This window comes from Balearica regulorum, chromosome 7, assembly GCF_011004875.1.
Source record: "Balearica regulorum gibbericeps isolate bBalReg1 chromosome 7, bBalReg1.pri, whole genome shotgun sequence".
In the NCBI taxonomy this organism is placed as follows: domain Eukaryota; kingdom Metazoa; phylum Chordata; class Aves; order Gruiformes; family Gruidae; genus Balearica; species Balearica regulorum.
Window position 1 is genome coordinate 37,055,971 of NC_046190.1, and position 26,090 is coordinate 37,082,060.

At 46.9% G+C, this 26,090-nt stretch overlaps 1 long non-coding RNA gene across 1 annotated transcript; it reads right to left on the bottom strand.

Moving 5' to 3' along the window:
• Positions 1 to 1,709: 1,709 nt before the first annotated feature.
• Positions 1,710 to 25,113, bottom strand: LOC142602652 (uncharacterized). The gene is made up of 10 exons (XR_012836415.1): positions 21,241 to 25,113; positions 19,589 to 19,708; positions 17,413 to 17,976; positions 11,111 to 11,313; positions 10,911 to 11,003; positions 9,484 to 9,806; positions 5,825 to 5,970; positions 2,936 to 3,033; positions 1,938 to 2,326; positions 1,710 to 1,817 (listed from the first exon to the last, which is right to left on the bottom strand). It is a non-coding gene; the product is annotated as an uncharacterized LOC142602652 (long non-coding RNA).
• Positions 25,114 to 26,090: the final 977 nt, after the last annotated feature.

Here is a 26,090-nt window from a genome sequence, read left to right on the forward strand (position 1 = left end):
TACTTTCCTTCCCAATGTAGAATTTGTTCAATACATTAGAGAGAAGAAGAAAAAAAAAAAGTCTCCAGGAAGGCATTGCCTGTGCACCGCATTAATAAAAAGGGACAACGCAAGGGATGGGGGCTTGACAGAGGAGTCTTCATTTACCCCACCCCGTGCTGGATGAATCAAAATACCCCTCCGGAAGGGCACGGAGACCAAAAGGAAAACTAATTAGCAAAATTCAGAAGGAGCAAGGACATCCTTATCCCACGCAGGAACAGATCACACCGTGTGAAATATGAGAAAGCACGGATAAAATATTATATTACCTGCCTGAAAATGCTCAGGAACCCAAGAAAGCCGAGGGCTGACCCACGTCCCGTTGCGCGTAAGTAAATAAATGCAGCAGCCTGCACGGCGCTGTAGCTGGGAGCAGCGGGTAATCGCTTATGGGATGGCCTGCAGTGGCTATACGGGGCGATATAGGTCAGAAGATACGTGGCTGAGGACAGGATCGCTGCTCCCGCAGCAAAGGGACTTCCCAGGCACAAGTTCATACGCAACATTAAATGTCAGTGCCTAATTAACTAGTAGGTTTGCGGCTGCTTTTTTAATATCTTTGCCCCGCTGCAAGGCGAGAAACGTTTAGGTGCAGAAGAGGGGGCGGAGGGCTCCCCGAAGCATCGCCGCTCGCTCCTTCCCCACCCCCTGTGCGGAAAGCAGCGACAGGAGGAGGCTGCGAGGCTCTTCCAGCTCAGGAGAGACGGGACTTCACGAGCCCTAAAAAAAAAAAGCCTCTCTCCCTTTATTTTACGCTTTGTCTCTGCAACCTGGAACTGAGTTTATAAACATTTTGCTGTGAGTCTAGAGGGATTTGAATTTTTTTTTCTTTGCACCTATATGATTCAATTTAAAAAAAAAAAAGAAAAACAACAACAAACTGGAGAAAAAGGAGCTTGTGCTATGGAAAGAAAAACTGCTCAAACCCCAGGCTGAGAGGACAGAACACATACGCTTACTGGCTTTTCTCCCCTGCAGACAGCACAGACCTCCCGGAGGCAACCCCCTTTTTCCAGGCATCCCTGTATCCATGGGGTCAGAGATGCTCCAACATCCTTTCCCCACTTGCTACGGGGCCCGTGGTACCCAAACCCTTCCCCTAACAGGATGGCTCTTGCACACCGAAATCTGCCCCAAACAGCCAAGAGGCTCCCGTGGGCACCTCTCACGGCACGTATAGCTGGGGGTCCCCGGGGACGAGCACCCTAAATCATTTAGAGGAGGCCAGGCAGCTTGTGGGCTGCGGCTGCAAGGTGAGATGCGGCACATCTCCCATTCTGTTAATTCACAGTATTGACAAAACATAAAATATTAACGCCAGAGAATACGGAGTTCTCTTTAAAGAGATTGATTGGCAAAGGTTGGGAGCGGGCCCCTCGCCGTGCAGAACAGGTCAGGCTAGAAGTCTTCTGGGGTTGGAGAAGATGCCATCTCCTCCCACCGGCCCAAAGCAGGTGGTCCTCTGCAGGTCCATCTGCTAACCCCTCCGTTAAAACGACACCCCACGACATCACACTCCTCCTCCCCACCGTCACCCACCCGGAAACAGGGGACACCTGCCCGGGGTGGGGGAAAGGGTGTAGAGAGCCAAGACCAAATTGAAGCCTACCTTCTTCCCCCCCCCAAATTTCCAGTTGCGTCAGCTACTTTATTTGCTCCAACTTCCTTCCAATTTTCTGTATTCTCCGTGCATCTAATTAATGATTCAGATCATTAGTATATTTTGGAGCAGAATTCTCTTCCCATCTATAACGTGGCCGTGCCAATTCTCAACCCTAATTTTAAACAACATATTTTGTTTAAGCTTTCTGCGGAGAAAACAGCTTGAGACCAAAGACTTTTCTGTCTCTTCAAAAGACAATTATTCAGAACGTTATCAGCAAATCTTAACGCACCTTCATCTGCGAGGAGGATTTCTCCCAACACTGCTACACAGTCCACCCACCCATAGATGTGCACAGGACTACAATCAATACACGTTAATTAAGCTGTAGCCCGCTCCAATTAAAATTATAGGATCTGAAGGACAGGCATTTATTTTTGTCAGTAAATTAATTTAAGCATTCATTAATTTTAACTTTAATTTTTACATTATATATCACTTTAATGATAAATAATTCCTCTCATTACAGAGGAAACATATGGAAGAGCAAGATAAAACGGGAGAGACTTGGACCCAGCAAGGAATACGTTCTCCGGCACCTCCTTCTCTTGCGGCACATCAGCAACCCCATTTATGTCAGCAAACGGGGCTCTTTTGAAAATTTGGCTGGCGAGCGCGCTGCTGAAATAAGAACAGAGATTCTTTGAGTATCTCACCTCCTTCTCTGCTGGGAACATGAAAGCTCAGCTGTGAAATCTCAGTGTTTTAGAATAGCTGAAACTTTGTACACGATACCAAAATAAACACTTTTCCACGGAAATAAAAATATTACCATGTTAACAGGTTTTTTTAATTTATACAGAGAAGGGCAGGTTGTTTTACAGCTTAACCCTTTCCGCATGTATCCCAGGCAGAGCGCACAGATTTTTAAAGTGAGGTTTGCGCAGCGTCCTACGCCCAGAGTTTAACCTTCCCTGGCTCGGGTATGGCAGTCGGTCAAATACGGAGCAGACCAGCAATATTTTGAACCTTCTTTTCCCAGCAGAAGCTGTGTGACAAATGATCTGGGCTGGTCCACAGAAGGGCTTTTAACCCTCAACATCTTCATCCCAAGGGACTGCCCAGCAGCTCACCTATGAGCACCCGTCACATCCGTGCCGTGAATTTTCTCTTCTCCACCTCAGTGTAAAACAAAGATCCTGAAGTCTTTTTTTTTTTCTTCTGTACGAAGCAGAACGCAGGAGTGTCTGGCATCCTAAAACGCTCTCTCTGAGATCACAAGCTCCTCACCCCATCAAGCAGCGCTTCCTGTAGCCGGGATGCTGTATAAATAGCAGCGCTGCATACTGAGACTCCTCCACACAGACGTACGGTACCCTGCCTGGGACCTGTCAAAAGCCAAAAATCAAAATAGATTTAACTGAATAAATTATTCAATGGAGAGCGCTGTTACTCCTTAAGCGCTGTGCTGGACTGGTAAGAACTTAGTAAGAAATCAGCTTCACGACAGACGGTGGCAAACAATTAGCAAACCAAAATTGTTCAGTCAATGGACTACCTGCCAAAAAAAGGGAAAAAAAAAAAAAAAAAAGAGTTAGAAGAGCACCAGGTCTCAACCTCGGGGGAACTTTAGACCCACAGTGCCATTATGGTCTCTTCTTATCATATTTCTTCCCTTGAAACAACTACTTAGCCCTCTTCCCAGCCCGGTTTTGCAGCTATCATCGGAAACCATCACTGCTGCATTTTTAGGACACCACATCTGCTACTAACCGCTGGGAGACAGGGAGAGAGTCCCTCTCTAGTGCAAGCAGGATGTGCTGACACCTCTCTGCTGCCTGTTATCCCAGACAGTAGCACCGAGACAGGGCAGCGTCAGCGGCACAGCTCCAGAGAGAACCCAAGGACTCCTAAAAGTCGTGACTACTCGCACACACGTCAAGCGGAACGGAGCATCCCAGCCTTCTCAGAGCCAAAATTCACTTTTTCCAGCTCCTCTGCCTCTCGACATCTCCTGTCTCGCACTGTGTCACCCTCCCACAGTGCCAAAATTAAGTGTATTCCTTTCTCAAGATCCATACCCTTCCCTCCCCACAGAGAACCATCCCTAGCAGGGTGGCTTTGCTGAAGCCGAAGGGATTCCTCCTGCAAGGAGGAGCCCTGCCGCCTGCATTTCCACGTATCAGTATAAAAACAAGCAGGAGATAACCCGGTGCTTTGAGCACCGGCAGCTTGGGAGAAACCCTTTAGCAGGAACACGCAGGACCTACGTTAACAGAGAAGGTTCAGTCGAAGGGGGAATGGGGCAGCGAAAGAGAAACTATACAAAATATTACTAGTTATCTTCTGTTTACTTAACTACTGCAGGTATTTGAGCATTAAAAAAAAAAAAAAAAAGCCTTTTTCCCCATGTATCTATTAGCTCTTCTTCCATCTAGCTGTGCTGCTGGATTCCCATATTCATGACATCAGTGCATGTTGCTATAGAGATAATTAATTAATGCAACATAATAAAGTCAGCAATTTTACTACTTTGCAGGTTAACACAGGACTGGAAATAGAGTGGGGAGGACAGAAGACCTTACGGCCAAAAAGCAGTATTTTTAACGATTCTCCAAGCACTGAAAGCGAGAGTTGGGCCTGAAAATCATTTCCACAGTACACGAAATGCGCCGCATTTGGTATAATCATTGTCATTAGAGGCCTAGAGAAGAATTAGAAAAACAGCAATGAAGAGGAAGGAAGGTTCAGCCGAACAATTGCGGGCGGTGGGGAAAGAATTCCCCGAGCGTCCAGCAAAACTCTTCCTCTCAACCTGGCACAAACGCACCAGCTCACCAGGTATTTGGCCAAAGACGCTACAAGCTGTGACGTCCCAGTGGCTAATTCCAGATGCACAGGGCCTTTTTCCAAGAGCCCTCCAACGCCGGCCACCCCAAAAATCATCTTTCCAGGGGTGTCTGTCTTGTACAGAAGAGAAGCTGAAGGCAGGCTGAGAGCAGCTCCTCCTTGTGGGACCTTCTGAGCAAGCTCGTGATGAGGAGCGGGTTGAGACAACCTCTTTGCATCTCAGAAGACTTGATGTCACGCTCAGCCCCGAGGCAGCGGCCTTCCCAGCCGCTCATCAAAGCAAGATTTTCCTGCCTGTCACAGGGGGACCACACGAGGAGGCAGGAGGTGAGACCAGACCCTTTCACCTCTCTCGTACGTAGCTGCCTCCTGACAGTCAGGTTGACATTTACAGCTGACAAGGACATCAGTGACTTGTCAATGCGTCCAAACAAGACAACTCTTTGATGAGAGCTCTAACTCCACCCAGGAGCTTGCCTTCCTACCAAGAACTAGGCCAAATAAAAATAAAAAAAAAAATTTAAGAAAAAAAAAAGGATGCTGTGGAGCATTCAAGTAGGTGCCATAGTTGGGGTTTGGTCTAACTCCACCCTTTTGTTAATTTAGAAAAATCAATCCCCGTTTCAAGCGAGGCCTTATTTTATTATTTGTCCTGTGCTAATTAGAATCTTTTTATATACTTTTCAGTTCAGGGTCTCTGCCTTCTGAGGTTAGAAAGAAGAAAGCAACCCAGATGAAATTAGGTCACTTAACCCTCAGGACGCTACCCGTTCCCTCAGCAAAGGTTGCTCTGCACACAACGAAGCAAAGGGGAAAATGCTTTAAGAGAAAGGCACATGTGGAATAAGTGAGCAAAAGACTGTGTTTTGGGAGAAAAGTGACATCACCAAGCAATGTTTGCCTTCCATAACCAGGCAGGCTTTGTCACATTGTGATATTTTCATGGCAAGCTTCACTGTCCTGCCATAACTGAAGACACCCACGTTCCTCAGAGAACTGCCCAGTGAAAAAGCAACCAACCAAATTATTAAAAAAATTAAAAAAGATCATTTAGCAGAAAAAAAATACAAGGCCAGAATACTGTTGCCCAATTTATCAGCCATCTCAACAACACACTATTTCAATAAAAGCACGGAAAAATGCACAGCTTTTACATCGCATTCATGTACAGCACAGTTGAGGAAAATGAGAACAAAAAAATACCCGAGTGTTAAACGCCTTATGATCTGTTTGGAGACTTCAGCATCAGCTACCAATTCTTTACAGGCTCAGCTACTTTCAATAGGGTAAATTGCACGGAGTCACTAAAATCCAGAGCTTATTGCATACCATCTGCAGGCAGAGATAGTTTCTCTATTCCCAAGTCATAGCTGTTTTCCTGGCAGGCTGCTGCTTTGACCTGTTGCAAGACTTCTTCGCGTCTCTCTGCACCACACTCCCCGAGGAGATGGGTCCACCTTAAGGGGTCGGTTTAGCTGCAGAAAGAGAGAAGCAGAAGCCTGTTAGACAATTTTCAGGAGACAATTCGAATGGCAACACCCAAGCTGCCAAAATACTTGCTTGATCCGCACAAAAACCAGAGCAAAACCCACTCTCCCAATGACCAGCTGCTGCTGCTGCATAGGTTTAGAACCGGAATAAAGAGAGAACACATTTTTCTCTAAACCCAGACGACAACTCAACCCAGATAGCAGAGGCAAGAAATCATCTATGGTGAGAGCAACAATGGGCAATTTAGCTTGATTATATCCTTGCAGATCTTCCTATTTATAACGGTTTGCTTTATTTTGAATGCAAACTGGTTGCTTTTTTTTTTTCCCTGCGCATCAGCTCTCACAACCAAAAGTTGTCATTAGCTCCTGATTAAAAGAGGCTTTAAATAAAGAGTGGAAACAAGCCCAAACAAAAAAGTGCTGCTGCATCCCAGTCCTGTTGTATCAGACTGACTGCTGCAAATGTCAGGTTTATTTACTGTTTGGAGTCCACTAAGCTTTTCTCTTGAAAAACTGGGAGGTAAAACTGGGGATACTGGGCCAGATGGGAGAAAAGAACAACAGAGGAGAAGGGGTAAATAAATAAGCAACTATGGAACCCACATGTCCAGGAGGGTCCTGATAGTTCATACCAGCAACATACATGCAAGTTTGCCCACAGATGCAGCAAACAAATTTAAAGAAGCTTCACTAGCGAGAGCCTGACCTTTTCCATCTTCCCCCTAGCAGAAATCAAGCTCCAATGGGGACTGAAAAGAGGGTTAGAAATAGCAAAGATAATAAAGTCAGTCATCAGAAGCACATAAGATTGAAGGGAAGAGACAGGCAGGTGAAAGGACAACCTCAAGAAAACCTGAAATATCGCAAGTCATCCTCTATTGCCAAAATGCCACGAGACACGATCTATCCCACTAAAATATTGGCAGCGGAGGATGTGACCAGGTAAGGCTAGGAGCTCCATTTCGCTGCTGAGAGGAGCCTACTCTGCCTTCTACATTAAACACTCATTTTGGTACACATTTGCTGCGTATTTTTTAGCGGAACAGAACTCCCCTCTAGCAAGGCGCAGGCAGACACCAAAAACAAGATTACTTGAATTTTCCGGTCTCGATGGCATCCGGACCGCAGGAAACGGCACTGATTATTTCAAGTGGCAGGTTCCTCACCCCGGCGACGGCCGAGCCACAGCCTTTAGGGGACGTCTGCACCGCCCGGCCACCGACTCCGCCGGCTGATGGAGAGCCCAAGCCAATGCCGAGGTGGTCAGCCATAAGACACTGCCTGGGTTATTTAGCCCCTGCTTAATTAGCCAGGATGAGCACCGCTGGGAGATGATCTCAGCACGCTCTACAGGTGCGCCGGCTTGGTTAGTTCAGTCTCCAGTGGGAACCAGTTTGAGACACACATCTTTTAGTCAAGGGGAAAGGGGATAGAGAGGAAGGGATCCCCCAGCCCTGCATCTTTCCTGACCGTACATACAGCACGCTGCCGTCGCCGGGCAGGCTAAGGGCTGACTAGCGAGCAAAAACGCTGCCCAGAGGAGCTTGCAACCGCGCTCCCAAACCCCGCAGCCGAGCCCACGCTAACGCGCCGCTCCAGCTTGCCTTCCCATCCCGAACAGCACAGGTACTCAACACTTGTCCAACCCCCGAGAGCGGGAAAAGCTAACTTCAATAAACGCAAAGTGATTTCATTCGATTCCACCTTTTAAATGCAACGCTTAATTAACTCTACCGGGGCTTCTTTCGCTCTAACTGCTTGTGTTTCCATGCCACCGAGGTTAGGAAAACACTTTCTCCCTTTGCACAGAGGGGCCCTGGCTTTCCCTCCCTGCTTCGCGCTGGCATTACATTAACCAGAGAGCGGGCCCTCGGGCGCACACAGCCCAGCCCCAAACAGAAGGGGCTTCTCCTTCACAAACCTGCAACCCGCCGGCAAGTTATTTTTCCTGCCCTGGCTGACCCTTGCTTGGACTCCAACCCAGTTACACCCTGGCAGGGGCTCCAGTACTCGAGAAGAAGAGGAGAAACCAAGCTGTCACCCCACTACATCCAACATTTAGAGTCAGTAATGCTAAAACTCTCCAAAAACAGAGAAAGAAAGAAAAGCAAAAGGTGGGGGCGGAGGGAGAACAACCAAAACCAGATGTTTCTAAGCAGCTGGCGGCTCCGTTTCTCTCAAGATGCTGATGAACGCAAACTCTGCGGCTTGACAGACCCCCATCGGCCGCCCTCTTCCTGCTAACAGAGAATTCAAATCAGCTCTGCTGGATTTAATCATCTTCTCCTCTTAAATAATAAACTAGGGGGAGGAGAGGAAAAGGATTTATTCATGTCACTAACTGTCAAAAAAAATGTTTACTGTGCTAAAATAACCTGGGCCCTTGAGCTGCAGGGAGAAAAAAATAAAAGAATAAGAGAAAACACCCAGGGGAGAGGGAACTGTGAGAACATCAGCTCTGCAAACGAGGGGCACGGGACGCATGCCCAGGTAGACGTCGAGATGGGACATACGTGAGGTCTTCCAGCAGATATTCACAGGCAAACACAGTGAAAGAAGAGCAGCAGGGAAGTGGGGGGGGAGCGCCTTGGCTGGCTTAGCTCAGCTATTTGAGCTGAGCTCTGCTTTTTGGATAGAGCTGAGCACGTACATTTTTTAAGCAGAGCCTTGTGGGACTCACACCAAACCCCAGCACTAGGCTCAACAGTTTGCACAGGAGCTCTCCCAGCCCTGGCCTGCTGCCCTCCACCGTAGCGGACCAGCTTCTCCAAAACTCTTCAGAGAGGAAGAGAGAGACATCAGAAGCAGGACTGCAAGGTGCTGCTCCTGCCAGAGGAAGGTCAGGGGATGCAGGAGGCCCTAGAAGTAACCGCAAAAACTCAACGTACCAGGAAAAATGAAGACTTTGGAGCATTACTGAAACACATCTCCAGCTCCATCACACAAGGCGTGAGCTGCAGAGCTCCTTAAAACAGGGCACGCGAAGGGCCTGTACCACAAATGTTTAAGCAAACTGGCAGAAGTCCATCAAGGACTATTAAACACAAAGTTACAGATTGAACTTCCAACTCAGGAAGCCCTGAAGCTGCAAAAACAACCCAGACTGGGAGGGAGCGAGACAGGGGCAACAGGGGCTGTTCTCTCAGGCAGGTCATCCGATCCTGCCTCTCGCTGGAGACCCACCAGCGCACTCAGCACAGCCAGTGTTTTGTGCCTGCTGCAGATAAAACGGCTGATGGGCACATTTTACTGGTGCCAGGGCTGTGAGGCTGCTGGTGCAGTCCCAAGAAGCGTGGCCCCTCGAGGGAGAGCTACACCCACCCATATCCAGGACGCCTTTTCACCCCCTGCAGCAGGTAACCGGGGACAGGCACAGAGGGGACCCCACGCCGAGCATCACACGCCCAGGTGATGGCATTACAATTGTGCACACAAGTAAGGAACGCTTTTCGCTAAAGCACGGCCTTCAAGACAGCCTTTCCAGAGTGGACATACCGTATTCTTCCAGGATGACGAACAACTTGCAGTGAAAATAAATATCCCGATATCATTTCGGTCTTCTCATGCGTGCCTACTTTCTTCTCCCACAAGCTTCCATCCTCTTGTACCAGTGCTCACAGCTGGAATCCCGTACAGATCTATTTTGTTGTTGTCGTTTTGAACACATTCCCAATCTTTTGGGGCTCTCCTGTGCATTAGCGGTTATTTCTCAGCCTGGGAGACACTCTGCTGGTGGGATCTAACAGCACAGTGAAGGTGCAGTGGGAGCCAAACCAGGGGCTCACATCTCCAGTCTGAAGTTGAGAGGCAACAGCCACCTGCACAAAAAAAGTCAACAGGAGAATTAGCCACCAAGAGCACAGCCAGCTCCCGATTTTCTTGCTGTCCTCCCACATCAGCATCTGGGAAAGCTAGGAGGCCTCTCTAGGTAAATCAGTGCAAAGCCATGGTGAGGACAACCTTATCACGGATAATATTGGTATGGCTCAATCTAGTAACAATTGTTTTCCGCTATAGACCCTGCCTTTCGTCACAGTCCTCAGGGGACAAGCGATGGACGAGATTCCCTCCCATCAGAATTAAATCAGGATGCCTATTATAAGAAAATGAACTCAACTGCTGCACAATATCCTTCGATATTCCAGTTGCGTGATCTGGAGGTGGTCGAACCGCCACGATTTAGCAAAAGCTGAATGGCAGGCTGGCCACCCGCTGCTCGGACCGCCTGTGGACCACAAGGACGTCAGGCACGCAGGATGCTCCGTCCGGGCAGCTGCACGCACAGGCATATCGAGAGCAAGCGCGAGAACCGCGGGGAAGCAATTAGTCCGTGACAACCGATGTCTCATAACTTACTCCAGCAGCAGGATGTCATTCCAGCTCCACCTGCAGGAATTTCTGCCCGTGAGAAAGCCTTGAAGGTTAGATGGGAAAGGTAGTGCTCGGGGAGGTGAGGGAAAAGAGTGGGCTGAGGTTTGATGGGGAGAATCAGGCTACAGGTTAGAAAAGCGAGGAAGGTGGTGAGTCTTGGGGCTGCATAAAAATACTATGAAACAGCTTGAGGAATCAAGGGGTTTGGGTTCCTTGGTGTAATTCCACAGGCAAGTGCTGAATGCAGCTCCCCAAGAGTGCCTTCTAGCAATCCTCACGAATTCTCTGCTCCAGCCCCGACTCTCTCTGCATTCAGTCTCTCTGCGCGGTTCGGCAGCTGAAGTTTCCGGAAGGAACATTTGCTGAAACTGAGTTTTACAGGAATATTAGAGAACATTTGCAAAATGAAATCTGAATTGACAGAAGGGGACATTCGTGATACAAATGCCATTCCTAAAAAAGTTACTCCTCAAATAGGAAACAGGCAATTGGTACATCCTTGCAAAATTATCCATCTCTTTAATTATGGGTTTTAAATATCAGGAACTTACTGCGTTTTGGAATCCACAGACAAAAACCATTGTCTGCCAAATAATCACAAATGGGAACATGAGAAAACTGCAGTCATCTCCAAAACACTTCACCTAGAGAAAGTTAAAAAAAATCATCACATAAGCTGAGACGAGGTATATGCCCAGCAAACACACCCACAATGGTCTAGAGGAACAAACTTCCTGCAGAAAGGGCTCACCTGGAGCCACCTTCCCTTATTTCCCAATGGAGCAGAGCACACAGCGGAATTCATCGCCCAGTAGGAATGGCTTCTGCGGGAAGCTTCTTCCCATCGCAGAAGAGCAGCAGCAGAGCTCCTGGAGAAGCACACTTCCATGGCAGAGCTGCAAATCCCCATCTTCAGAGCGCCTCGGAGGCAGCAGATAAGCCTTTGGCTTTGAACTGGAGACAAAACCCAAGGAGGTAAGTGAGCAACCCGTGGTGAGGGTGGGGGTCAATGAAGTCTCTGCGATGCTTCAAGCAAACCTGACATGATTTGGGCATCAAGCTTGGACTAAAAGCAGCAGCAACCCAACTGGTTTCATAAGTAACTCATCCTGTTGAATGGGGAACACTGTTAAGAGGTACAAAAAAGACCTTCAGTGCTTTCCCACCAAGAGTAAAACCCTCAAACTTACTAGATTCCAAGGGAAAGAGGGGAAAAAAAAAACCACCACACAACAAAAAACTTCAAATCTGCACAATGTAAAAAAATACATATATATTTATATATAAATGTTTTCTATACAGCACCAACAGCAACAAGGAAACGTACAAGCACATTATGGCTCACAGGAGAAACCCCTGCAGATAAAAGACAGCAAAACAGGACCTGAAGTATGAGAGACAGGAGAGTTCACAGCACGGATCGCCAGTCCCAGAGCAAGCGTAAGGCACGGGGAGAAGCAGCAAATGAGCTACACACAAGAAACGAAGAAAACTGTGACCTTGAGCTGAGAACACATTTGTAATACATCTATAAAGATGCCAATCTCCTATTTATATAGTGGATAAATACCTGTGCAGCTATCCGGGAAGCCATGCATAAAAATTCTGCACCAAACTCCTGAGAAAACCCACGCCAGAGACTTCACTGCTCCCATCTCCGTATCAATCCGCTGCAAAGCTGTACTAAATGCCTCTTTTCCTCCTCACAGCTGACAATACAAGACCTAAATGCTGTGCATTTTATCTGAATTATCAGCATTTGCCAGGCCAGGCTTTACCTATGCCAACAGCAATCACGGAAGGAAAAAAACCAAAAAAAAAAAAAAAAAAAAGAGTAAAAAATCTAGTACAGCCTACTCAAAAGCTGGAAATGTCTCACAGCCCTGGTTGTTACAGGGTGATTTTCTTGCATCTCTCTTCAAATAGAAAAGCAGCACGGGAAGAACTAGAGATCTAAAGCGGCAGCCGGACTGACCAAGAAACACGTTTGGTGGAAAAGCAAAAAAGACTGAGGGCCAGAGTAGTACATGCTGAGCAAAACCAATAGAATCCTCTGTGTGAATTGCCCTAAATTGAATTGTTTTTACCGGCTTTGTAAACCAAATTTAGGCTGGTAGGAGACTCCAGAGAATACTGGTGATTCCGAGTTAGAAATGAGCCTTTTACCCTATACTGGCTTTGCAGGGGTCTCGGAGAGAAAACCACGGCAGCGAGAACGTATATAACGTTAACGCACGTGCCTGCACGTCCTCGTTGCAGGGATAGGATTCCTACAGACGCTGCCGCCACAGGTTGTCCACAGGGCTGGTCTTTCCAAAGGGGAAAGAAAGACCCTTTCTGAAAGGCCCAACTGTTTGGGTGTTCCCACGAAGAGAAGCCAGAGAAGCACAAAAAGCTAACCAACCTTAACCTTTTTTTCCCCTCTGACGCCGACATACCAACAGATTGAAGTTATCCTCCTTAAGTAATGAAGCATCCTCTGACAAGCCAGGATTAAGGCAGTCTCAGCCCAAAAGGCCAAGCAGGCTCTAGACCAAACAGTACTCATGGAAATTAAGGCCCAGGTTGAGATGGCTTAAATTTCCTCTGGGAACCTGTGCCAAACCATCCCTTTTAGACCGACACCTCCAAACGACCTTATAAAAGCCAACAGGGAGCACCAGGCACAGACACGAGCCCAAACTCAAGCAGTTTCCATTTCATACCCCTGCCTTCTCAGCTTGCTTTCCTTTCTCCGACCCTCGGGGAGCTCCCTCCCACTGCCGCGGCCGCTGGGACGCTGCTCTGAAACACGACGACGTTAACGAGGCGAGTTTTGACAGAGCATCATTTCTCAATACCCTTTATAACATCCACCTTTCAATTACCGCGCTGCGCCACGTCTACCCCTTTAGTGTTTCAGGAGCATCGACAGGTGACAGATACCAAAGAAAATAAATTAAAAAAAAGCAAAAGGCACTTTGCAAGGGCAGAGACAGTTCTGGGAGAGCTGCCTGGGGAAGGCAACCCAGCCGAATGCCCAAGAAACCACCAGTCCCCCCCCACTCTGCTCCAGCGCGGTTGCCCCACGGATGGGTTCAGCCAGAACTCGCAAACCCCGTCACCCTCCTGGGGCCACCCCATACAAATACGCACGCATCGTTATGAAGAATCAATTACAACCAGCAGGAACAGAGGAGAAGATGCGATTCCATCCAGTGTTAAGCTTCTCCATCCCAAGGCACTCTTTCTTTTTTTCCTTTTTTTTTTTTTTTTTTGGATCGGTACCTTTTGCCTGTGAGCAATGATAAAATTACTGATTAAACTTTAAAGGGGGACTATCTTTGAACCAGGAGAGGCACAGCAGGGAAGGGATGCATTATTTAGAAGAGGGTTTGTGTTTTCCACCCCAGCAGCCACCACAAGATTGCCAGGCAAAGCACGGTACCACAGAGTCAAAATCCAAGTGCCCCAAGATGAACGTTACATGGTAATGTATGCTTAAATAATCCGTTTATTACATCTTCTGATTGTAACTTTAACAAGGCACAAGTTTTACAGCTAATATTTTGGAGAACTGCAACATTTTTTTTATGGCAAGCCAAGAATTCACGGGAGAATGAGTCTCACCTAAGTTTACTTCTTCCATCAGGGGACTAAATAGATTTTTCACATAAAATTACCTATCACACAGTGCCTATAAAAAGAAGCAGCTGTAAACGTCCCAGTTTCAACCCCACAGCTGAAAGTTAGTATCGCAAGGAGCAAAAGAAGACTATATTCCTACAGCGAAATGGCTAGCTGCAATAGATTTTACACCTGTCTGGAAAGCTCTTCCTTCAACGCCGTGTTATCCCATATGCTACAGCCCCCCGCCAGACGCTCGAGCGGGGCTGCGCTGTCGATGTACGGCACGCGCTGCACACACAAACTGTCTGTGTTTGCCTATCGTTTAAAGTCAACGTTTCTCCATTTTTTTTAATCAAAGAAGAATTAACCTTTGGTAGGGAGGGGGGGAAACAAACTAAAAACATGCATGGACCATCTCCTGCAGTGTTGACACAATAGTTTTCATTTGCAAGCAAATGAAAGGTGAACTTCAACGTCAAATATTCATCTATCAGCATTAACCTAGCTTCCCCTCCCCTCTTTGCTCTCACAGGCATTTTTCTTGTTTGGTTTTAAGCTATTTTGTTCCTTTCGCTTTGAGAACGGTTCCCCAGATTATCCCCTGAACTTCTCTGACCTGCTAGTTGTCCTCTGTGACAGGGTTGCCTGTTTTAGGCAATATTTTTTTTTTTTAAAAAAAAAAAAAAGCACCAACACAAAAAAAACCAGAATCAGGCTTTCAAAAAGGCTCCCATTCAGGGAAATCCATTATCATTAATGGCAAGCCTCCCAGAATCTGTTCTTCACTTCTTTTTCATTTTAAAATGTCAATGCATGTTGTCAGAATGCAATTGTTTTCCTTAATCATCCGCAGCAGTGAAGTAGAAAGTACTCATCTTCGTGGTGTGGAAAAGTCACTTGCTTTATTCATACCGCACTCAATTTCGAGAGGATGCTTTCCAGACTGGCTTTGCCCTCAAGAATCAAGGCTTACACACTCATCTCCCGTACGAGCCCGCGGGAGCGATAAGGACCTTTCCACAGGGAAATTCAGGCTCTTTTGCTAGGATTGCCACTGAGGGAAAGGCACGGGTATGAGGACACGCGTTCGGAGGTGTCGGAGAACCCCTTCAGGGAAAGCCATCTAGAAAACCGGGTATCCTCTTACTTTAAGCTCGGGAACCAGAAAAAAGAATTGGGGCATTGTTGTCGTCTCGATTTTCGTCAAAGCCGGCAAGGCGAACTGCAGAACGTCGTTCCGCTCCATTATCGCTTCTCGAGAGTTGTTCCTCAGCGCAACAACTCCATACAATCTTTTCAGTTTGGTAATTGTTGGGGTTTTTTTTCTCCCCTAGCAATCACAAAGAGAAGCTGCTGAAAGGTGCAGGCAATAGACTTCTTAAAGAGCTGTTGACAACTCCCGGGAAACTTTTACATTTCGAATGCATTCTGCCCACATTTCCTATATTTTCTGTGGTTCTTAAGTTCCTCAATTTAGCACACAAAGCTATTTGCATGAAAATAGCATCTTGAGAGTTTCTTATGGAAGACTTACAATGCCTTTCTTTAGAAAAAACACCACATAATTGTAGAATTATGTGTTCAACATCTCAGGTAGCTGGGGTAAGAGGAGAATGAAGCGCAAAACTGATTGCAAACATTTTTCTTTCATTTTAGATCCCATCAAGTTCTCATTCTCCAGCTGCCACTCACAATGGTACTCCTGGATACATTAATCTAGTGCCATTATGATTCTCTAAAGGCACGGAGAGCTTTTATTAAAGCAAAGACAAATGAATTTAATGGTTTGACTGTCTGTGTTTCTAAAAATACGCATAGACTTCCTCTTGACCTGCAGGTAAGAAAATTCTCTATCGATATATTCTTGGACTAAACCCTCTTCCCCCAAAGAAAGATAAAACATCCCATCTGGTAAGCACCCCTTTCCCAAAGTCCTAGAGAAATGGCTGGAACCTATGATGCATCTGACGGGACGGCAGAGCGTTAGCTGAGAGATGAAATCTGTTTCCAAATGAGATGGTCCTATGCAAATCCACCAGACTATGAACTCTCCCAAGACTGCGTATCTCAGTGGAGAAACGATATGCAAGCAAGCAGACCACCTTTTAGGTAGCCAGCAACCATCTCACTTAAGGACGCTGCACTTCCAATCAGCATCTTAAGCTGCACGAGATAGTAAATAGGCAGTTAGCACTTCAACATGCTTCAGAGAGGAAAAAACCCAGTATGTTTACCAGATTTTATACTTGCTGGTGTTTCGGAGCGTGTTGCAAGTGCAGTCTCACAAAGAGATGGCTCCCAATGCCGGACGTTGGGATAAGCAAGGATGGGTCAGGGCTGGCGGCCAGCCTGGGCTCCAGCGCCTGTGCGATGGCTTTGGCCAACAGAAGCTCCCCAGATCCTTCCCCACTCAATATTTTCTCAAGTTGCCCACAAAAACAGGGGTTTGGGGCCAACAACTTGGTCCTGCCAGCCCCACTGCCTACATCTAAAAGCAAGGACTTTCACAGGCCAAACTTCTATCACACAGATGATCCTACTGATGAATCATGCAGCTACATCAGGTAGTTCAAACAGCAGAACACATAATTCATTAAAAATAATAATTAGAAGATCACCACCAAGTAGCTATTCTCACGCAAATGTTTGTGGGTGTAAACGCAAGAAAAACACAAGCAACAAGTTTAAAAAAAAAAAATAAATCACTGCAAGTAGAGGAGCTCTCCCACGAGACAGCAGGAGATTTTTTTTTAACGCTTCTGACTGTTATTACAATGGCAGGAAGAAAAGACAAATTAGAAAGATGAGAAGGTAGCAAAACACGAGGTCAGCAATAATGTGACTCCAAGGTATTATTGAATTCAGTCAAGGTTAATCAGAGAAGCCAAGTTTTTACCTTGGTTCCTTCATCAGGTGCCTAAAAATGATGTAAGGATCCAGCCCAAGAAACATTAGATTCTCTCATTTCTGCCTCACAAAGAAGTATTTGCAAGACCCCAGTTAATTAAACCAATAAACCACAAGTGAAGGCCTGGCCTCGTGCCACATTTTTACTAGCACGTTGTGCAGGGGTGTTGCATTAACAGCTGTTATCCTGTCGCGGGGCATGGGGGAGACGAGAGCGGGGAGCAGAGGAGAAGGAGCGGTAGCGGAAAGAACAAGACAAACCAGCTGATTTTCAATTAACAGTTGAAATAAAAATGAAGTGCTTTTAGCGCTCGGCCTTCAGAGTGCCAATACTCTTAAATAACACAGATACCTGGCCGTTCTAGAACCCTATTAAATCAACTTCATTTGTTTTAAGCAAAGCTGAGCGGTACTTATTTAACAAGCACTTCTTCAAGCATGACTCAACACGCAGGGAGGAATCCTTTCAGGGCAAAGAAAAATGTCTCAGAGGGATGCTGGGAGAAAAAATTTCTCTTTGGAGTAGAAATCACTCACCGCAGCAGCTTCTGGCCAGGCTAGGAGCATTTGGAGATGGTTTGGATCAGCTGCTTCTGCTCAGGCTGGAGTACGTCTTATCTTGTCCCATGAAGGTATGTTGACAGCTCCAGATGTTAAGCAGCTGGTAAAGGGGTGAGGTTAGGATCGCAGGCTCCTGGAGGGAGAAACAGACGCCTTAACAAGTTGCCCACTCAGTCAGGACACCCTAAACAGGTACCCCTTTCTCCTTAACAGCACCTGAAACCTTCCCACCACCTTGGTTTTAAGTGAAATGGTTGATACGAATCAGAAACAACATCCTCAGGATACCTGGCACTACGCACCCATCCCCAGGCGTGAAGCAAGCTGAGCAAGGCGTAATCGTGACAGCCGTAGTGCATACCGAGCCTCCAAACTGTCACCCAGTTTGCCTAGGAGTCCTAGCCTTTCCTTTCCTTGGAAAAAACAAGGATTTTACTTATGAAGTGAGTCTGAGGAGGGGCATGCATGCTACATCCACACTATCTGCAATCGAATCCTTCCCTAATATCCTTGGCCGCCCAGACGGTCACCGTGTCCCACCTAGGAGAACATCACAGGTCAGTTCTCGCCTATCCTGGTGAAGCTCCTGGAGCTCCTTCCCTATGCTCGAAGTGCTCAGGGCTTCAAGTTTCACCAGTGGCAGTGTGGTTTAACCCCAATCGGTAACTGAGCACCACGCAGCCGCTCGCTCACCCCTCCTCACCCCAAGGGGATGGGGAGGAGAATGGGAAAAAACATCGTGGGTTGAGATAAAGACAGTTTAATAGGATAACAAAGGAAGAGAATAATAACAACAGCAACAACAACAATGATATTCGTAAAACAAGTGATGCACAAATGCAATTGCTCACCACATGCCAAAAAAAAAAAAAAAAAGATGCCTGGTATGTTTCTGAGCAGCAATCCCACCTCCTGGCTAGTTCCCCGGTTATATCCAGAGCATGACATTTCATGGCAGGGAACATCCCTTGGGCCAGCCTGGATCAGCTGTCCTGGCCGTGCTCTCCCAGCTTCTCGTGCACCTGGTAGAGTGTGAGAAGCTGGAAAGTCCTTGACTTAGCGTAGACACTACAACTACCCAGCAACTAAAACATCAGTGCATTATCGACATTATTCTCATCCTAAATCCAAAACACAGCGCTGTACCGGCTACTAGAAAGAAAATTAACTCTATCTCAGCCAAAATCAGGACAAGTGGTGACTCTCACCTGTCATTTTCTTTCACTTTAGTTTCTGTATCCTGATCTCTTTGATCCATTTACTGTAAGATCCACTTACTCCAATCCCCAACCCCTTGTCTTTCATACAACACACAACCAATTCTTAACTGGAGCATCTTTCCTTCTGCCAAAGAGCTCTCCAGCAACAGCTTTGCATTACAGCCAAATCCATTCAAAGGCCCCTTTATACACTTAGCCTGAAACTCTTTTTTTTCCTCTTTTTTTTTTTTTTCAATCAGTCACCGGTTCTCCATGTGCAAGTAACTCTTGTCCGCACGTGACCAAGGCTCTCGTGCGCCCAGCACAAAGCATCTCAGCGCGTTCAGAGTGGTGTTTATGAGCCAACGTGCATTAACCTTTCCTCTCAGAAACCTGAATACGGAGAACGATGGTTATCCAAAAGGACTAATAACCAGTCGAGAGCACGAGGCACGGCTGAGCCTCGCAGAGTGTTGAATTGCCTTCCTGGGATGGTTTGATGAGGGATATAATCACTGGAGAAGTATTTTGAAAGAGCGTGTCTTCATCTCTCCTAAAAAGTACCAATAATCAGTAGCTAATTTTCTCTGTCCTGTTAGAGCTTGTGAGACTTCTTGAGAAATTAATACCTGTCCTCAAGGTTAGGCTAATACAAGCACCACTGATTTTTCAATGGCTCGACTTCAGGGCTGCTAGAACAGCAAAATTATCATCATTTAAAGGTATCATTAGTTAAAGCAGAAGTTTCCTTATTTAAAGGAAAAAAAAAAAAGCATGAATATTGTTTGTGATACATGCAGAAGCACACCTTGCTTCACGCTTTTGGATACCAACGTTTTGGAAAACAGCCCCAACTCTTCGGCACTATCAATGTAATCCAAAATACTGATTAAAATGAAGACGTGGGGAAAGGAGCAGCACCACACTGGGAACACAAATAGTTTACTTCTCACCTGCCTCCACGCATCTAATTTTAAATCCTTCCTCTACGCCTTGCCTGCAGGGCACTCCAAACGCAGCGTTCAGATCCCGGGTTTAAAGCGTTCGTTGTCCAGCGTTACGTGGTCCTCTCCCTAGGAGAGGGGGGAGCATTGGTGAAGGCATCAAATGCAGAAGAGCACTCTACTTCTCAACCCACAGCAGCCCAAAGGGTAGGAGGAAGCCGAAACAGCTGCCGCACTTGCCACCACCCGCTTTCCATTTCACCGATGAGCTCCAAAGGGCAAAAAACGAGGTCGTGCAAAGGCACCCCCTCCGTTCCCCCCGCCACGAGCCCTTGCAGCAGACTGGGCACACACACAGCCCCCAGAGGCAAACGCCTCCCAGGCTTGCCCGGCTTGGGGCTGACCGCATCCGTGCAGATGGGAAGGGGGTGTCTCGGCCCCTCCGTCCCCCCTCCCCTCCATTTCAGGAGCAGTAAGTAGAAAAAGGGACAAGGCTGAGATTAACATTCGAGGTTTTGAAACCGGGAGGGATGGGGGAGGTTAGGAAATGTCACAGGCTTCTTGCGGACGTGACACTGGCTGGCTTGTGGGCAAATTAACACAACCGGGAGAATTCGCTCAGGCTCATCAGGGTAATGAAATGTGATATCCACTGGAGAAAGCAGGGGCAGGGACACGCTCCACTTTGCTGTGGCAGCGATGCCCTTTAGACAAAAGACTCCCTGGTGAAATGCAAAACAACTCTGGGATGGAGTGTATTCAAACAGGATCCAAGGACAGCAAACCCATAACCACGTAAATAGATCCCTTCTGCTCATTGCTGTGCTGCGCGGGGACGTGCCAACCTGTATTTGGGGAGGGGACGCTCAGAAAACACTGCTGTGTTTCCTTCTTCCTGCTGCCTACTCTCCGATAGTCCTGCTGTTTGGGGTCCAGGTGAAAAGGTCTCACCCCAAAAAACCCTCGCCAACTACATCTACAGGCCACGTTCATCAGCCGCAGGTTCTTTAAGACGGACTTAACAGCAACTGCTGCACCACGCAGGGAGGCAAATTAACCTGGCCAACACCTCTTCCCATCCAGACTCCTCTTTCCTCCTGCAGATCAACCCAAACCTGCCAGCACTCCTCTCCTGCAAAGACAGATGCATTCCAGCTCTTTTTAATCTCCCCTGTTCAAGGCTGCCAGCTGTTAGGATGGTCTGTGTCATCTCAAGGCCAAGCTAATGCACGGGATGACCCATCTAGCACTCGGCATATGCCCCGAGGCACGCACCTCTCCAGCAATGCTTTTCGGTGGTGGCCTCGCCTTCAGCCCACTGCATGTCCTCCTAAGAGCCCCCAGCTAATGTGACTCTCTCTCTCCAGGCTTGCAGATGAAGACTTGCCTGCTGACCCTATTATAGTCTTTCTGCAAATCAACCTTATTTCAGGGCCCTCTGCCTTCTACTTACCTCCCTCCCCATCTTCTGGCGTTACGGACACCAGATTAATTTTTGCCTAAGTGGGCCTGCTGGAGAGCTCTTTTCAGAGGAACTTCAAGGAAAGGTTCTCCAAAGTAGTAACTACCTTTGTCCTAACATCGTTGGGGCATTGTATGTACATTATTAAGCGTACATAACAGAGTAGGAAAATACCCATTAACCCCGTGGATAACACTACCTGAGAGCTCCTCTGCACAAGTCTGGTGTAGCTCTGAGTAAAAGGGAGAGACCAGTCCTAGGGAGAGGAAAAAACCAGAGATGACAGCTTTAACTTTACTTTTCACACCTTCCCTTGCAGCGGAAATGTTGCATTAAGATGTTGGGTGAAGCATAACACATCCCACACTCTCCATCTCAGTTTGAAACGTTACAGAATCCCAAATCGTTGTGCTCGGGCAGGTCAAAATAAGGCAATTCATTTGCTAAATCATTTCTTTGGTGCTGTTTGGACTTGAATTAATTTTAATGAGTACATATCCAAAGACGCCAACATTTGTCCATCCAAGACTGGGCTGTCGTGACAGCATGACACCGGCTTTCTCTGACACGGCTGGCCTCGAAACCACCTTCTCAAGCCCTTGATACCAGCAACAGACAGACATTTCATTCTCCAGACAGTTTGGTTTGGGTTTTTAAAGGACTTTAAAAAGGCTGCTGGAAAAATGTTGACTTTGCAAACAAAGTTTCTACACAGAGCAATCTACGTGACACGCGGCATCTTAATTTGGATATGTGTTTTAAGAACGCTTCTTCAGGCAGCGAGCAGCTAAGCTTCGGGAAGTTACATAAATCAGTACATTTACATTTCTATGCGCTAACAAGAAATGAATGCCTCTTTCCCTTCCAGTTAGCATTTATGTGTGTCATGGGTGCTGCTCCCTCTCCCCACCTTTTCCACTGTCTTCAGGATATGACCACAGAAATTGTCATATTGAATTACACTGATAACCCGTCTAATTTAATGCCCTCTCTAAAATAATACCCCACACCAGCTGCTACAGAGGAACATTTAACACTCCTTATAATTGACAACGATGGAACAGCACCACCACGAGGGACAGATTTCCTTTGCATCAGAGGACCCCCCTCCTTAAGCTTTTTGTCGTGTATATTTTTTATCCTAGCTTGCATACCTGTAAATGTTATACGTTGAGAAAAATCCGCTATGGTTTTTTTGGGGAGGACTCAGCAGCATCTCCCGGCAAAGAGTTTGGCAGGTTAGCGTGTTAATTGGGTGTGCAACGTACTGACTCCCGTATTGCTGCTCAGTTGCAAGCGGTCATCTCCTAAATTATTTAAGAGGGGCTGCACGAGGGCACAGGCTGACTTGCCTGTGTCGTTCAGTGACTTGCACGCCTCAGTCATGTTCTAGTTCTTCTCCTGAAAACGGAAACAGTCCTAGCAACTAATGCAACCTCAGAAAGGACAGTTCTTTAAAAAAAAAAAGTGACATTTGCTGTAGCAGGGAAGCCTTCCCTTGCCTCTAATCACTGTCAGAGCCTATCTTCCAAAACCTTCTGCTTGTGCTGGATCGCCCTTCCTGCCCACTCGAGGGCTCCAGGCAAGGCGCCAGCTCCCACAGACACTTCCACAAATGGCTTCAAGACCTCCTTTCACCCTGTGGCAAGAAAAAGAGGAGCCAGGCCAGATTCAGCCCAGCTGGAAGTCTTCCTCCTGTGGGAGAGACATGCACTGGGCATGCATACAGCCCCGTGACTCGGATGAACAAAAGACGTGGTTAATTGGATGTTGCAGTGCTCCCATGGCAAGGAGGGGACGGGTTTGGGCTGGCTCGCAGAGTTCAGCTTTCTTCCTCGACAGGGAAATTTGCGGCGTAATTAAAATGAAATGTTGGTGTCTGTGTTGCACGTTGAAATATTGATGGAGGGAGGTATAAAGCATTTTATGAATGCATGCTTCCATTTTGTGATTTACCACCCCCAAACACCGTTTTCACAGAACCTGCTCGGGAAGAAAGGGGGAGAGATGAAAGAGCAATAGTGGTTTTATTGCTGCAGAAAAAGGGAATGGAATTGGACAAAGTTAAATACAATGTATTGAAAGATAGTCTTTCGCTCTGAACTTGAAATACAGCAGGAGCTCCTCACATCTGGAAAGGGTCCATTGAAGTCCACGGAGGTTTTTTTCCCCCTTTCCTTGTGCCATACCAAATAATGCTGGGAAGGGGCTACGCTGCTTTTAACTGCAGTTAAAAAGAGGTCAAGCCCCTATTTATAACGAAGCTTGGAGTGAAGTACTCCGAGCTGTGTGAGAAGACACAGCGGTAGGACTCTCCGTCACCTGCATCTGCCTGCCACTGTGTCTTTATTACTCAGCCCTGCCAAGTAGGGTTCGGCCAAATTGAAGTCTGAATCCATCCTTATCGCAAAAAAGGGGGAGAGGAGATATTCAGAGAGTAGTTTAACTAATGACCTAATTACAGCACAGACTAAAAGACAGGCTTTTGCCGTAGTGAGGGCAGCAGCTAACTTTGCCTGAAGTGTATTTGCCACAGGAACGAGTGGCAAATTTGCCTCCAGGATGAGTGAAATCCCAATTCTCAGCCAAAGATGAGACGTCAGCATCCATCAAACATCAGGCAAGGGAAATGCACCACAGCAGGGTACCGACACAGCAACCAGCTCCAAAGAGGGTGAAGGAAATCTTGCCGGGATCCAAGAGGACGGTGTAAAATATATAGTTTCACATCACTCAGTCAATACTGTTTTCCATTTTGCTCTGCCAAATCAATTCATGAACTGCAGCAAGCAGTCAGGAGTTGGAGAAAACATTATTAGCCCTGGTGAGGGTCAACCAGTCACAGCCCATCCACGCTGCCCACCCGAGAGCCCTCTCCTGCCATTCCCCAACCTCGGCTTCTCCTTTTATTCCCTCCTGTTCCTCTCCTCTGCTCCTTACAACCAGGTTAAAGCAGGAGAAAGGAGTTGCTGGCCCCATATTTGGGCTGGGAAAAGGCTGCCCTGAGGTGAGGCTGTGTCTACACAACCAGAAGCACTTGAATTTTTAGGCCGGCACTCAACATACCCAATTCCAGACTCTTTGCTCCCAGTCTCAGGCACTGTTGGGTCCAACTGGGGTCATGGACGGACCCTCATGGAGCAGCTCAACGCACCCAGGATCTGAATCATCCCTTGGGATTCATTCAAGCCGCCTTGCTTGACCACAGGGTGAGATTAGGTACCCAGATGCTTCTCTTCAGGGTCTGTGCTGGCTTGGGCTCAGCCCAGCTCTCAGTGCTACTCCACCTGCAGATGCAGGCATCATTTTGCTCCACTTCTTTTAATTACTACTTGTTCCAAAAATGAAGTTTGTTTCATTAGACTTCAAATTTACCTTTTCTACCTACACTTCTTTCATTTCCTTTGGTGAGCCAGAGAACTCTGCTTTCTGAGTCAACTCAAAAATATTAAATTTTGACTGATTCTTTGAATCAAAGTATTTACACATACAGTTTTGAACCCCTGGTACAAAGCAGATGTTGTCCCACAAGCATACTGTAAGTTGAGGCAGAAGAGGCAAAAACCAGAAGCAAACCCAACAAGGCTGATTATTCAAACCTCACTGGTTGGACAGTCCTTACTAGCAACATATGCAGTAGAAAAATACATTTCATTTTAAGGTTTGATTCTGTTTTAACAGAGAGAGATGAGATTTATACTACAGGGCAACTTTTTTGGAAGATGAATTTTTATATTCCGTGATCTCTTTACAAGTAATTCACTCACTGCAATGCAAGAAAACACTTCTTGAAGTCCCTCAATTTACTATTTACTCAGCAGAAAATATCAGCATGAGAGGTCTGTAGAAAATTAAATATGTGCACACGTTGAGAAAAACAGTAAGTGATAGATCCCACTCAATGAAATTTTATGTGACCGATAGCTGTTGGTGGATATGTGATTTAAAGGTTGCATTAAATATCTGAAGCTTTAACTAATCACTGTATAAATAACTTACAGTGGTGGCTTTGGGCAGACAACACATAGAAGGGTTCTCAGCAGATATAGACACGTATCAATGGAGGCAGCTCTGAGTAACTTCTACAGGAAGAGGGAAAAAGATAATCCGAAACACAAAAGCCTGGGAGGAGCAAGCTGTAAGAACAACGTCTGCCGTTCATCTCTGGCAGCCCAGATGCAGGAGGGAGCGAGGCCCGAACAGCTCTGCGAGATGCCGTGCAATTATCCACCGCAGGATCCCTCCTGGGGCCACCCATGGGACACGGTATCAATGCCGCAAAAGGTCAAAGGAGCACACGGAAATTTCCTTGTACTCAAAACAGACCTTTTTGGTGCTCTGCCTTACAAGATTTCCAGAAATCTCCGGGAACTCTCACTTTTAACCTGACGAAAAACCCTCGCAACTCACGCCGTAAGCACCGCAGCTAAGTGCAAGCCATCTCCTCCTGGTTTGATGAGCCTCATGCAAAGCCCACTTTGCATTCCTGCGGTTCTTACCGAAAACAGATGGGTAGGTGGCTCCTCGCCCCACAGACCCACCACCGTTTGGACTGGCCCAATCGGTCTTTGGGCAGCACAGAGCACGCCTCCACACAACATACAACGCCCGATGGGAGCAGCAAAGCTGCTCAGCCAGCTCAAAGCTTGGCCTTTAGTCTCTTTTTCTCCCTACCCAACAGGAAAGGACATGCTTTAGGAGAAAGAGAAGAAGTTAATAGGGGCCAAACCCACCACTCCCACGACATTCATGGATTAGAGGACCACATCATATAATCCAAGAGCAGGGGACAAACTTCAGCACCTCAGGAGGCCTCTCTGGGTCCTTTGGTTCTTCCATCTACCTCCCATTAATCTGTCAAAAGGAGGAATCGCTTCAGGGCAGATTCAACCGGCAGGAAGGAAATGACACAATTTCCCAATGTGACTGAATATTTGCCACGTTACATCGGTGTTCAGGAAATAACTTCACAGATGAGCGAGGACAGTGATGCCCTCTCATTCTGGAGAGCAAGGTTGAGCATGCAGCAGCGGCTTCTCATCACTTCCA